Source organism: Heterocephalus glaber, unplaced genomic scaffold (assembly GCF_053883595.1).
Source record: "Heterocephalus glaber isolate CG9 unplaced genomic scaffold, H.glaber_assembly_v1.0 deba00000896, whole genome shotgun sequence".
In the NCBI taxonomy this organism is placed as follows: domain Eukaryota; kingdom Metazoa; phylum Chordata; class Mammalia; order Rodentia; family Bathyergidae; genus Heterocephalus; species Heterocephalus glaber.
Genome location: NW_028258170.1, coordinates 2,609,869 through 2,624,796, shown reverse-complemented (window position 1 = coordinate 2,624,796; position 14,928 = coordinate 2,609,869). Strand labels below are relative to the sequence as shown.

General features: G+C 33.5%; 2 pseudogenes across 1 annotated transcript in view; both read left to right on the top strand.

Annotated features, from left to right (window-relative positions):
- Window positions 1-1,830, top strand: part of LOC101716956 (olfactory receptor 8K3-like) — a 60,855-nt pseudogene extending 59,025 nt beyond the window's left edge. The window contains exon 2 of the transcript XR_015450004.1: window positions 415-1,830. The product of XR_015450004.1 is annotated as an olfactory receptor 8K3-like (transcript). The remainder of the gene's footprint in view (window positions 1-414) is intronic.
- An 8,390-nt stretch (window positions 1,831-10,220) lies between these two features.
- On the top strand, window positions 10,221-11,161 carry LOC101717298 (olfactory receptor 8K3-like; annotated as a pseudogene).
- The last annotated feature ends 3,767 nt before the right edge of the window (window positions 11,162-14,928 follow it).

The following is a 14,928-nucleotide window of genomic DNA, read 5'->3' as shown; positions in this document are numbered from 1 at the left end:
ATTGTAGTTTTGCAAGTGATAAATAGAAAACATCTCTCTATCTTATTCCTCCATTCTTACTTCTATCAAGATTTCTAAACCATGGAACTACTGATACTTTAGGCTAGATTTTGTTCTAATCAGAGTATTTATACACATCTGCACCTTAAATATATTCCAATCGCTGAAAACAAGGACTACTCCCAATTTTAACCAAAAAATTATATCTAGATATTGGACAATATTCTTTTCAGAGTAAAATTGTCCTAGTTGAAAACAACAAACCTACCTCTATGTATACTTATATTGTTACTAGTAAAAATAAGTTTTACTTTCAAATATTGTGAGTTAGAAACTTTGAATGTATCTTGAAAACATACATTTCGCATAATAAATGTTCCCCAAGTGATAATATTTGGAATCTTTTCTCTCCAGAATAGAGCTCCTGATAAATCCAGATGGAAAAACGCAACCTCACAGTGGTGACTAAATTCATTCTGCTGGGCATCACAGATCACCCTGAGCTGCAGGTTCCACTATTCCTCCTGTTCCTCATCATCTACCTGAACTCACTGCTGGGCAAGCTGGGCATGATCATCCTCAACCAGGTGGACCCCAGGCTGCAAACTCCCATGTACTTTTTCCTCAGACACCTGGCTCTCACTGATCTTGGCTCTTCTACAGCCATGGGACCCAAAATGCTGGTAAACGTTGTGGTTGATCAAAATAAAATCTCCTATTATGGCTGCACTACACGGCTGGCTATCTTTCTTATGTTCATTATTAGTGAGCTTTTTATTCTGTCTGCAATGTCCTATGACCACTATGTGGCCATCTGTAACCCTCTTCTCTACAGTCATCACGTCACCCAGGCTGTGTTGGGTACTAGTGGGGATTCTCTAACTCTAATACACATCTGTGTCTCTTGTGGTCACTACAAAGATTTTCATTTCATCTTTCTGTGGACACAATGTCATTAATCATTTCTACTGTGATTGTATCCCCTTGAATTCTTTGCTCTGCTCAAATACTCATGAAGTTGGATTTATAATCATAATATTTGCAGCTTTTAACTTGATTTCCTCTCTCCTGATGGTGCTCATGTCCTACCTGGTCATCCTCACAGCCATTCTCAGAAAGAAGTCTACAGAGAGCAGGCTCAAGGCCTTCTCCACCTGTGGGTCCCACCTGACCATGGTCACTGTGTTCTATGGGACGCTGATATTTATCTATGTGCAGCCCGGGTCCAGTCACTCCTTTGACACTGACAAAGTGACTTCTTTATCTTACACCCTGGTAATCCCCATGTTGAATCCCTTGATCTACAGCTTGAGGAACAAAGATGTAAAATATGCTCTACAGAGGACATGGAAAAACATATGCAAATGTTTTCCTTTAAAGACCCTAAGAATGTAAGTCATGCAATACCATTGCCCTCCTCCATAGACTGCCTTCATTTATCTTCGAAGTTTGGACATTTAGCTACTACTTAAACTTCAAAATTTTATAAATGCATCAGTGAACAAAACATTTAAAAACTATGCCTTTCTTGAGGTAGAGTGGTCAATTTTAGTGTAACATTCAAAAAAGTTTTCTAGTACATTACAATTGTGTGGTCTATCAATTAACCTGGAATGCTATGTGGGGGTGTAAAGGAGCAGTCAGCAGAGAAGATGAGCAAAAACTCTTTTTTTTTTCTTTCAGGAACTGGGGTTTAATCCTACAGCCTTAAAGCTACATCCGCAGAATTTATTTACTTGTTTATTTTGAGTCTGGTTCTTGAAAAGTCTTTACTTTTTCAGCTGTGACTTAAAATTATGAAATTATTAATTAAAAACCAAGATATATTATGTAAAGGTACACATTTTCAGTGATGAATGTCATTCTATTGTATAACTAAAATGTGTCAATAAAATTAATTAAAAAATGGTAATATTAATTGTTGGTGTGTATGGAAATATGTAAAATAATATATTTTAAATAGTTTTTATCTTCCCAAATTACTTTCACTGATTATTTCTTTTACAGGTTATCTTCTAATATTTTATGTTGAAAAATTAAAATGTGAGTTATTGTACCCCAATATACTATTTCTAAACTAAATGTTGTACTGAATTTCAATAGATCTCAAATACTGCACATAAATAAAATGAAATATGCCTAGGTAAAAAAATATACCATATGTATTTGATTTTAGAAGTCAATATTCATTTTATAATTTAAATGTTGCATTTAAAACTATTAAAGTTTTTCTCTTGTATGTATAGTTTGCAAAATCCAGACCAGCAATTAAGGGAAATAATTGCTAAGATAATAGGCCTCAATAGAATGTACTATTTTATACTATGCTTCATCAATTACAATAAAATTGAGAATAAGAGAAATTAAATAAAAAGTACTGGGACACTATGAATATCTGTAATAAGCCAATGCATAGTTGAGTTTAGGCTCATAAGCTGTGGTGTATGGAGCACTTCAGTTGAGCCTCAGAAACTCACTCAGATGCATTTTATGAACACAGGGGATCTAAAAATTGAAATTTATATTAAAATCACTTTCTACCTGACCCCCAGTTTGCTCCCAGGCAGACTGATTAATGAATCCTACTCAGGGCTTAAGAAAAAAGAAATAATGCCTACAAATTCCTGGAGAAAACTAAACAGGAGACGTGATTTCCACTTTTTGAAAAGTACTCACAAAGATGGAGAAGGCATCTTATAGGTGAAAATTCTAAACAAAATATAAACTGATGAACATAGCAATACAAAAAGACAGCAAAATTCCATGTTAAATTTAAACCAGGAATTTATGTTTGAGCTAATATTGGAGATCAAAATATAATTAATCAGTTAGGAAACTGAAAATTAAAATGTATAACATACCAATAGGTGTAAAAAATGTAAAGTTCCAAGATGCATTAATTACAAAAGTTGTTTCCAAACTAATATTAAAATAGAGCTCCCCTCAGGTGTACAGAACAGATGTGTCTCCCTGGTAGTTTTGGACCAGACCTTCTTTTGGCTGTGATGGCTTTTGATTGATATGTGACCTCCTGCCTCAGCCTCCTGAGTGCGGGGATTATAGGTGTGTGCCACCTTGCTTGCAGGGCTGAGGAGTTTGGAAAGAAAGACAATGGGCAATCTCCCCTGTGTTGTTTTCAGCACAGGAGTAACTATATCATCTATTTCCTTTCTGCACTGTGTATCTTTATTAGGTATCTTTAATACCTAATAGGAAAATTGATTCTGATACTAAATTAAATACCCAAAGTACACACACAAAGACATGTAATTTGCCATAGTTAATATGCTGTATCATTTTCTTTAATCTAAATAGTATGTTATAGCCTGTCATATTTAAAATAGTAATTAATTTTATATCTATATCTGATAGGCTTGATCACACACAATGTAATTAATCCAAAGAAGAAGAAAAACTTCTTGCAATAGGCTGGAACATTTTCTCCAGCATCTCAGCTCCTGACTCCAGCACAGAGTCTATTCTTCCTTTATGGAGTCGACACAGCCTCCTGATTACAGCCTGCGGTGTAGACGCATAGTGTGAACAGATTCCAGGGCATCTTCCTGGGCTGGCTCCTGACAGCAGGTTTCCTCCTCCTTCATTAAGCCTTCCACAGTGCAGGCAGAAAACCTATGCTTTAAGTCCTCTCTGACCTGCACACATCAAGGTTATTGTGTTTAAACACACACACAGAGAGAGAGAGAGAGAGAGAGAGAGAGAGAGAGAGAGAGAGAGAGAATATAAAATAGAACTGGCTGAGCTATGTACTTCCTCCCTGAACTTGCTTGAGCTCCCTCCTATCATTCTAGCATTTCTACAGATGTGGTCTCCACCCTGCTCTGTCTCTTGCTTTTCTTAACCCCATGAGTCTGGATGGCTTTTACAGATATCACCTTCTTTAGTGCCCTGGTTAGAAGGAGCAGAGAGAGACTGAGATAGAGAGACAGAAACAGAGGCAGAGAGAAATAGAGACAGAGACAGTGAAAGACAGAAACTGAGAGGGGCAGAGAGAGGAATCGCTATTGAGCTCATAATTTGCCCTAATTAGCACACACCTCATTTTCATACTAAATAAGTTTTCTTCAAAGATCAGGTTCAATGGAATTTTCCCTTTTATCCCTATATCTCTACTTCTTATCTTATTATATTTGCAAACTAATTTTTTGTCAAGATTTTCATTAATCCTCTAATGATGAGAGAGCAATAGTTTTAGAACACACAGTATGACCAAGGAATATTTTCTAAAGTATAATTAAATAATGTACACATAGTATCTTACCTGTACAAATATACAGTATCTCTCATGACAATGCCCTACTACATAATGCATTTGAATTTGCTTCATTCTATTGGGCAAGCACTACCCTGTGGTATCATATAGTAGTTTCCTTCACATGTCAAACTAATTCCTAACCATGGATATGTATTATTGATTCATAGGCAAATGGTAAACATTAGGAATAAATTTGTGGATATATGCATGTGTCTGTCTACATTGTAATAAGCGTGGAAGAATTTCTTAAGCACAACCCAGAAGTTATGAAAAATGTGACTATTACATTTTATCTGCATCAGTTTTTATCATGAAAATAAATTTTTAAAAAAGAAAAATTCAAAGCAGAGGCTTGAGAACATAAACATAATTATATATCTGTTGAATTGATGAAAAACAGACTAATAAATCAGAAAAATGGACAATATTTACATACAAAAATTCACAAAGATGGAGGCACCTCATAGATAATGTTTGCATTTCAATTGAATAATGATTGGTAATTTTTACTCTAAATGTAAAATGATATCAAATACTCTTCAATGCTCAAAAAATTTGGTGTCTTCAGAGTAATAGTGAGGGAATGAAAAGAAAAATATTTCTACACCATTGGGATATAAAGTAACAGGCATTTTGGAAAACAATTTGCAAGTTTCTAATTCAGCAAAATTCAATAGTATTGCCTAAATGAATTAACATGTATAGTCTAAAATCAAAGAAAAAATCAATAGAAAAGAGAAAGTTTCAGAGTAACACATTCACTAGTATATCATACAAATATTTTTAGGTATCTGCAATTTTACAGTTTTGATTAATACATGAATTTATCAGTGACAACTTGCTTCAGATTGTCTAATGTCAGACAAGGCTCATCTCCAGTGAGGGACAAAACTCTTGGATTAAGACCAGGATGGATCAGAATAAGGAACAGATGCACAAATACTCAGGTTAAATGGTACAATTTTTGTGGAAATTTAAAATAAAAACTGGTTAGTGTGAATTTATAAATCATTGAAACTCTTATGTAATATTAATTAGGGGAGAAAAAGTTCATTTTATGACATTATAGAGTAACAGTGTTAGTATCTACCAGAACTCTTAAGGTTAGTGGAATCACTTTGCCATATATATATATATATATATATATATATATACACACACACACACACATATATATGTGTGTGTGGGTATTGCATGTATGTACAGTTATGATTTGTATATCATACATAATCTTATAATTCACAGAGGTATCTGTCATTTATTATGGCTATATATGACATTATACAAATATATAACTATATAGATTACACTTATAAAAATTGAATTATATAAATTGTTGAAATTAATATAAATTGTACACGTATAATTTTGTATGACATATGTATTTTTTGTAATTTTCAAAATCAAAGTATTATTAGTACACTGTATTTGAAACTTCTACAAATCAAGACATCATAAGTTTAACAATTACTTATTGCATTTAATAGACATAATTAACTGCCAAGAATGAATTCTAGTGATACATGCAAGATAAAGAAGCACTTCATTTAAAAACACACAGAAAACAAAACATGTAGAATTATATTTAAGTCTATGCAAAATTAGTGTATTGTGTTAAAATACACCTGCCTTCAAAATAAGAATTATAAAGGAAAAGATTTAGGGCCCATGATTACATTTGCAGTGTAGAGACACCACCACCACCATCAAGTTCTGTCATATGAAGCAGAAACTGAAATACCAGGCCTTCACCTTCTCATTTTCATTTCATTTCTAGCAGTTATTTAGTAGATCTAGGCTTTTAAAATTTTCTCTCAAAATTAAATTTAGATTTAAGATTGCATATGAATGTTACAAAACTTTTCCTTTACTACAAAGTACAATTGAGTCATCATCCCCATTCCTCCCTTTCTTCAATCCCTGCAATCTGTTTCTCATCCCCATGTAGTTTTCTCTTCTGGATATTTCTCACAAAGAGTTCATTGCAAATGTAATTCATTTCCTGGTTCTTGGATTTCTAATAACATTTTCAAGATTCTTCCCTCTTTTACTATTTATTGTGACTTGGTGTTGTGCTTTTTGTTCATTTCATTACATTACTGCTAGCTTAGCAGTCTCAGCAATTTCAAATGGACAATATGGTATCATTAGCTGTCTGTACAATGTTTTAGAGTAGATCTCCAGAACTCACTTATTTTGCATAATATAAAACAAAGAATTTTGGATAAAACCCAAAAACTGTGCTTCCTGGAACCCACAATGAATAAATAAAGTCAAAGTTGAGAATAAATTGTCACTGACAATTAGTGGACAACCTCCACACATTTCATTAAACATTCAAATGTTTTGGGAATAACCAACAAATTCTTTGGGAGTTCCTCAGAGAGAGTACAAATAGGGAAAAAAATTCATGAATTGGCCTCAAAGATGCAATGATCAGAAATCCATGGAAGAATCAAGAGGAGGTTTCATTGCAGGCAACAAAGAGGTAGGCTTCACATGGTGCTGTGTCTCACCAATGTCTGCCGAAATGACACGTTGCTCTGGTTTGCAATCTAAAGCAAATAGCCATTTCTGATTCTGTGCTTGCTACTACTCCGTAATTCCTGAGCAGCCATGGGACTCGATTTTCTTTTGTCTTCATGTTAATTCTTTAACATCTCCCACAACATTGAGAGGTTACAAACATCCTTGAAACATACATGGTGTGTCCTGAGAAAATATTTCAATTTTGTAGACATGTAATTTTATATCTATTGGACAGTAAATGTGAGAGATGAAGCACAGGTAAAAGAGATTTTGTAAAGGCAGAAGTGGAAACAGCAGAAATTCATTCTTCTATTTGCATAGCCTTCCAAATCCATAGGTTTTTAGTGGGCTTAGTCTCCTTGTGACTCCATCAAAACTATTTTAACATTTATGATTCAGTAAATAATTGTAAGAATGATATTCATTACTGACATATTGATACAAAAATATTATCACTTCACACTGACATAGTTATAGATATATAGATATAGACACATATATCTGTATCTATATATCAACTTCTTAGTATCAAGAGGCTTTTAGATATCCAGGTTTATGGTAATGGTAAAATATTCTTCATTTTGCAATTGAATCTGTATCTGACTAAACATTTTTTTTCTCAGAGTAAAGGTAGAAAATCCAACTTGAATATTCAATAAAGATGAGTAAAACAAATTTTTTTCAATTAACTCCCATGCGTGTGAGTGGGAACATCTGTATCTTTTTTCCATTTTACAGGAACACAAGTTCTTAATTATCCTGTGCATGAGATTTAGTAGGATCTCATGATTACAAATCTACAAACCAAAAGATAAAACAACATGATTTAAACTGAATGTTACTGCATTTATTGCAAGTAAGCCTCCAATATTATTATCCGATACACTTTGTTATGTTTCATGTTAGAGTGGTGTTGGAAGGAGCAGAATAGGAAATCAAAGGGCCACATCATAGCCATATAAGTACTACTGTGTGCAAGATAAAATTACATATAATCAGCTTTACATACATATAACATTGCAAATTTGTATGATGTTATTTGTTTGCTTGTAGTTCCAGTGAGGATGGCTGATATTACAATTTCCACTCTACAGTGTCGAGAGCAATTCTACATGATTTTGGGGAAGAATCATTTGATTAGGCCTAGTACTCCTGCCTAAAGGCCAGCTATGGCATGTCCAGACATAACTTTATTTTGGCCTCTGGTCACAGCTATGATCTCAGTGGTCAGGTGATGCTGTGTTGCTCCAGGACAAGATTACACCAGCTGAAGACATCCTGCAAGGAACAAAATCTTCATCTGCATAGTTCCTCATTGTTCTAGGATTTCTGCTGCCCCCCCAGTCATCTGTTATATTTGTTTCTCCCAATGTACTGAATTCTCTGCCCTGAGTCATTTGTTACATTTGTTTCTCCTGATGTACTGAATAAAAGGTGGAGCAAGCTCTGGGGCTTTTGTTTTTGCCCCCAAGGGCAGCACTAATCAGTGCCAAAGTTCAGCTTCTTCTCAATATCTCATTTTTTCCAGCTTTCCTGAATAATAAATTAATTCGCACTGTGCTGCTATGGCTCACAGGAGACTAGGATTTACTGCAGAGGTTCTGGTAACATCCCCTTTCCCTGTTCCCTACAGTACAGTGAGCCATTTATTTCTCTTTCTATTTAAGGAAAAATTGGTGATTATGTTTTGCATCAAAAATAATCATTTCAGCTTTAAGTGCCATTCAATTTTACTATACTCTCTAAATGTTCTATGGAATAATAGATACATTTAGATATATTTCATATGATTAACATTTGTTTTTCTACATAATGTGCTATGCCATATTTGAAAAACGTTATATCATAAGAACACATCCCGAACACATCCCAAATTCTGTGTATTGTCATTGTTTCTGTATTATATTTTGTCTCTGTGGTATTGTGTATCACAGGAAAATTTTAATTTGATGTATAGCTTTACAAAATGTATTATCAAGTTTTCAACTTAAAATACATTATTCCTTTCTCCAAAGGGAACCAAATGAGCATAAATTGTATAAAATCAATGCTAATGACATCTCATTTTCTTAATTCACTCACATTTCTTCATATCCTTCCAGGTTCCAGCAAGGTAACATAGATCTGATTTGTTACATACACATAAGCATTTTTAAATTATAATGAAAATTTCCACAGAGGGAAAAGGATACTTAAAGTAGATTTATATCAAGGTAGTACATTAGATGTTCTTCCACTAGATACAAATGATAAAAGATAACTAATCTGAAATAAGATTACATGAACTATCTAATTTTAGTCATGGTGGAGGTGGGATGAGGTAAAAATTGGGATCAATTTTGTTTCCTAACCTCCTAATGTATTCCTCAACTGGTCATCATTTTAGCCCCAGTGAAGAGGAGAACTCGCAATCCAGAAGAGTGTACATGTCCACTGTAAAGCAAATCTCTTTCTGGTAGGTTATTGTCACCACTTAAAAGACAGATAAAAGCACAATACCTGTGTACATGACCCGTGTAACCATTTTCCAATCCCTGGCACACTGAACCATTCAAAATTCCTTCTTGCTTTCAGAAAACACTTTAAAGAACTTAATAGTTTTTATATAAATGATGAATTTTAGTTAAATTATTTGTCCTAAGTATCCTGTAAAAATACCGTTTATATGCAACAAATTGTATCAACATATAATATTGTATATATGTTATAGCTTTTCATTAAAATGTTTAAATTGTATAAGTGCTAGTTTTTGAATTTATATAAATATTCAATGTTTCTCAAGTTATTTTTTTGGTCTAAAGTATTTTAACAATTTTAGATGTATCAAATATAAGTATATGAATAAGTATTTTAGATGACTATATTTTAAATTATACTGTTCTATGCAGTTTTAGAAACAGCAAATATAACATATCATTTAATTTGAATCTATAATGTTCTATTATTAAATTTAATTAACAAATATGACTACAAAATTATAGAAAACATCTCTCTATCTTATTCCTCCATTCTTACATCTATCATGAGTTCTCAACCATTGAACTAATGATATTTTAGGCTACATTTTTTTCAAAGCTGAATATTTATAGATATCAGCAGATTAAGTAGATTCCAATCACTGAACACAAGGATTACTCTCAATTTTAACTGCAAAATTATATCTAGATATTAGATCATATTCTTTTCAGAGTAAAATTGTTCTATTTGAAAATGACAGACCTACCTCTACATTTATTTAAATTTACTTATATTGTCAGGAAAAATAAAATATTGAAAGTAAAATAAGTTTTACTTTCAAATAATGTGAATTGGAAAGTTTGAATGTATCTTGCATGCACAAGTTTTACATAATAAATGTTCTCCAAGTGATAATATTTGAAATCTTTTCTATCCAGAATAGAGTTCCTGATAAATCCAGATGGAAAAATGCAACCTCACAGCAGTCACCAAGTTCATCCTGCTGGGTATCACAGATCGCCCTGAGCTGCAGGCTCCACTGTTCCTCCTGTTCCTCATCATCTACCTGACCTCACTGCTGGGCAACCTGGGCATGATCATCCTCACTGAGATGGACCCCAGGCTGCAAACTCCCATGTACTTTTTCCTCAGGCACCTGTCTCTCACTGACCTTGGCTATTCTACAGCCGTGGGGCCCAATATGCTGGCAGATTTTGTGGTGGATCAAAATATAATCTCCTATCATTCCTGTGCCACACAGCTACCTTTTTTTCTTGTGTTTATTTGTAGTGAACTTTTTATTCTGCTGCGATGTCCTTTGACCATTATGTGGCCATCTATCACCCACTCCTCTACACTGTGTTCATGTTACCAAGGATATGTTGAGTACTAGTGGCGACTCCCTATCTCTACTGCATCTTTCTGTCTCTGCTCATTTCTGCAAAGATTTTCACTTTGACTTTCTGTGGATACAATCTGATTAATCATTTCTACTGTGATTGCATCCCCTTGATTTCATTGCTTTGCTCAAATACTTATGAAGTTGAATTTATAATCATGATATTTGCAGCTTTTGATTTGATTTCCTCTCTCTTGATGGTCTTCGTGTTCTGCTTACTCATCTTCAGAGCCGTTCTTGGGATGAAGTGTGCAGAGAGCAGGTGCAAGGCCTTCACTACTTGTGGGTCTCACCTGATGGTGGTCACCATGTTCTATGGGACACTGATATTTATGTACGTGCAGCCCAAGCCCAGTCATTCTAGTAACACGGACAAATTGTCTTCCATATTTTATACCTTAATCATTCCAATGTTGAATCCTTTGATCTACAGCTTGAGGAACAAAGATGTAAAATATGTCATACAAAACACATGAAAAAAGCTGTCTGGTGTCTTTTCTTAAGGGAGACATACACTTAAAGTCCCTAAAATGAGACCTGGATAGAAATCTGCCCTGTTTCCCTCCAAAGTATGGCAGGCACAAAGGAGGTCAATATGTATTTAAAATTTAACCTTTGTACTAGTTAAACATCTAAATGATTTAAGTACAAGACTAAATAAATACTAAAAGACTGCCTCCCTTAAAGGAGATGGACAAATCTTTAACCTAATAATTGAGAAAATTCTCTGGGACAATAGAGGTCTATATATGACAAGATCACATAATAGAGTTATGATGTCTGTGAATAAGGAAGAATAGTAAAGTTTAAAAATATTCTTTATGGTATTCTTAATGATTTGAAACTTTTTACACAATGTTTGTCTTAATGTTTGTGTTTCTGATTTTTTAATCCCAATTTTTCTATTTTAGGCTTCACCCTATTCTATGGGTTTTGTTAAAATTAAAATTTACACCATTTCAGGCAGCACCATGTAGCATGATGGTTTCAGTGAATCTTTGCTATGAATGAACTACAATGTTTCTGTTCCTCCTAGAGATTTTGGTCTCCTCTTTTCTCAACACTCCCCTTACTTGATTGTAGGAGAGCAACAGGGTCTATTAACTCAATGTATTTGTTTACTCCTCAATAGCTTCAGTGTAGCATATGATTGTATTTATTTCAGTGCATATGTAAATGAATGCATATACTCAGTAAGGTGCATTTCAGTTAGAGGTTATGGCATGCCTGTCATTCCTGCTACTGTGTAACTGATTTGGGTGAGGTCAGAGGATTGGGAATCACAGAGCCGCCTATGTAATGTAACAAAACATTTTCAACCAAAGAAAACTATGTTTTGAATTGTTTGATAGAAGGTTATAGGGCTTTGTGTTTAGATTTGTTTTTATTAGTATTTCTTTGTACTGGCTTGGTGTTGACTCCTCACTGCCAATGTGTGGGTATATGGTTATTCTTACTTATATTTATAGAGGAAAGGAATAACTCTCGTGTAAAAGTGGTAGTATTTTGTATTATACTTTCACATAAGATGCCTACTCTATGAGGAAGTAGGTAGATCTACTGCTCTATTTCCTTGTGTCTAACTTTGCTCATATGTGGCTCATACAACAGTGTCCTATCTTTGATTAGGATCCATTCTTTGAGCAATTTGATAATTCCATTTCAAGAAGCAAACAGGCATGATCCAATGATTTGAACTAAGCTGTGTTTCTTGTGAAAGTTCTGTGTGAAATATGTCTTTCATGTCTTACCTGCATGTTTCATACCTTTTTAATTTGCATTAAAATTCATGAAATAATACTTGTAATGTGAAGAAATTGATCTACATCCTTAGTAATCCATCATGTAATAAAATTACCTGTGTAGCACACAAATGTGAATAAGATCAATGGAATAGTAAAATCATACGCATATTATAACATGGAGATAAATATTACTAAATAGTTTTACAGTTTTTTATGATAAAATCATATACTAAAGTTTTATTAATTTGTTCATATATACAAGAAATATTTCAATTTCTAAGAAAATAGATGGAAGATGAACTTAGATGTCAAAATGAGTTATTACAAAATTACGAAAATTTTTCTACTTTAAAATTGTTTTGTTTCTTGCAATTAATATAAGTTAGCAATTATTAATTTTATAGTAAATATGAAAGTTTCTCATATCCAAATTTTAAAAAAAACTGAATAAAATAAGCCAAGAGTATACTTCTAAGATAAATGTTGGTCATACTTTAGAAAGTCCCTCAATGATTAGGTATAGAAAAAAATTTGTTGAATATTTGAAATTTTGTTTATTCTGCAAGTAGCCTCCATTTCATTATTACATGGATTTATATGCTATTTCCAAGATTTACTTTTTTCTTAGGAATATACATTTCTAGGGCTGGGGATTTAGCTCAGTGGTTCTACCGCATATACATTTTTAAAAGCCAAGAATATCATATGAATCTAATATTTGATAAAATAATTTCAGTAAACTTTCATATTTTCTCAAATAGTTATGTAAGAACCTCAGTACAGTACAAATTTAAAAAAAACAGAAAATTTAGAAACCCTCAGAGTGTCTGTAAAAGGTAATCTGTAGTTACAGCAGAATTTTAAGCAGTAACGGATTGCTTTATATCATTTCTAAAAAATTAAAAATCATACTAGTAAAAAATCATTATGAGGAGGAACTCAAACTCAAATGTGTATTCAAAAAAAAACCCTCTTGGGCTAGGGATCTAGCTCAGTGGTTCTTCTGTGCAAGCCCAACTTCCCAGTTCAATTCTGGATACCAAAAACAACAACAACAACAACAAAAACCCTCTCTACACTGTATTCCCATCACAAAAACAATCTTTTTTTTTTGTTTAACAAAAACAATCTTGATGCCTCGATTTTTACTAAAGGTTGAGGGTAAAGAAGTGTCACCAAATCCTAGAAAGTCTTCCTACAACTAAAGAGAAAACAAATGTAATGTTCTGGTTCTTGATGTTCCCCCCCAGAGCTTCATGTCCTCAGAGTTGGGCTTTTAAAAGGTGACTGAAATATGGGAGGGAACCTTCCAGCTGAATCTGGTTAAGAGGTGGGGTCTTTTTAGAGGAAGGTTTTGGGGGCGTGACCCGGAAACACATATTTCACTTCCTGGCTCCTACCTTCCCCTGCTTCTTGACCACTACAATATGAGCAGCTCTCCTATATGCAGGCCTTTTCACCTTGCCCTTCTTCCTTGGAGCCTGCAACAATGGACTGAAAAAAACTGAGGCAAAAAACTCTTTTTCTTCTTTAAATTGTAGGTTTCTGGTACTGTGTCCCAGCAAGAAGAGAGTGACTAAGACAATACAGTTTCAAAAATTTTGAAGAGAACTCTCTAAATATCAAAGACAGGTAAATGCATCAGACTAGTGAAATTTCCAAACAAGATATAAGCTGATGGACCAAATAATGTGAGAAATCATGGATATGCTAGGCTTAAGCCAGGAATTTATATTTGATTTCACATTCAACACCACATTCATGTATATGACATCTCATTAATTGCCAAAAAGAGTTTTTAGAGTTCCAATATGTTTTGACTAAACTCATAGTAAAGTTCAACTTTATAAGACTGGTAATATTCTGCTGTCCTTCTCTTTTCTTTTATATTTCTAATTTTTGTTTTATGCCAGAGCCATTTTATTCCTGTTGAGGTGGCTTTAATCTTTAATTTTAAAAGGAAAGTTTTTTTGAAAGTAGAATTCAAGCAAAGGATGTTTTCTTGAATTCAGACTTAAAAATTTAAATTATAGATCGTAAAAATATGCAGATCACTGCCTCCTATCTTACATGCCAATCACAATATCTCTGCTTTCATTTAGAAGGTTCACTCCAATGTTGTTCACATGATTCCTTCCTCCAAATGGCAAAATTCAAATATTGTTACTGATTCATCATCTTTGTATAACCAGAACCTACCTGCATAAAGGTTTGTCTCTGTGTGTGTGTGCGTGTGTGTGTGTGTGTGTGTGTGTGTATGAACAAATATCTCCATGTCCATATTTATGCTTAAACACAAGAAAGATCAAGTACAAATGAAAATCACATACTGTCATATATTCATGCAATACATTTTTTAAGTCTGCACAATGAAAAGCATAACAAACATAAAAAAGAAATAAGCCACAGAATAGAGAAAACATGTAATTGTGCAAGAGTTGGAATAGTAATTAATAGACCTAAAAGGTAAATTGATGGAACAATGAGCAAATTTCAGAATATTAAAGATTAATTGTTCCAGTTGA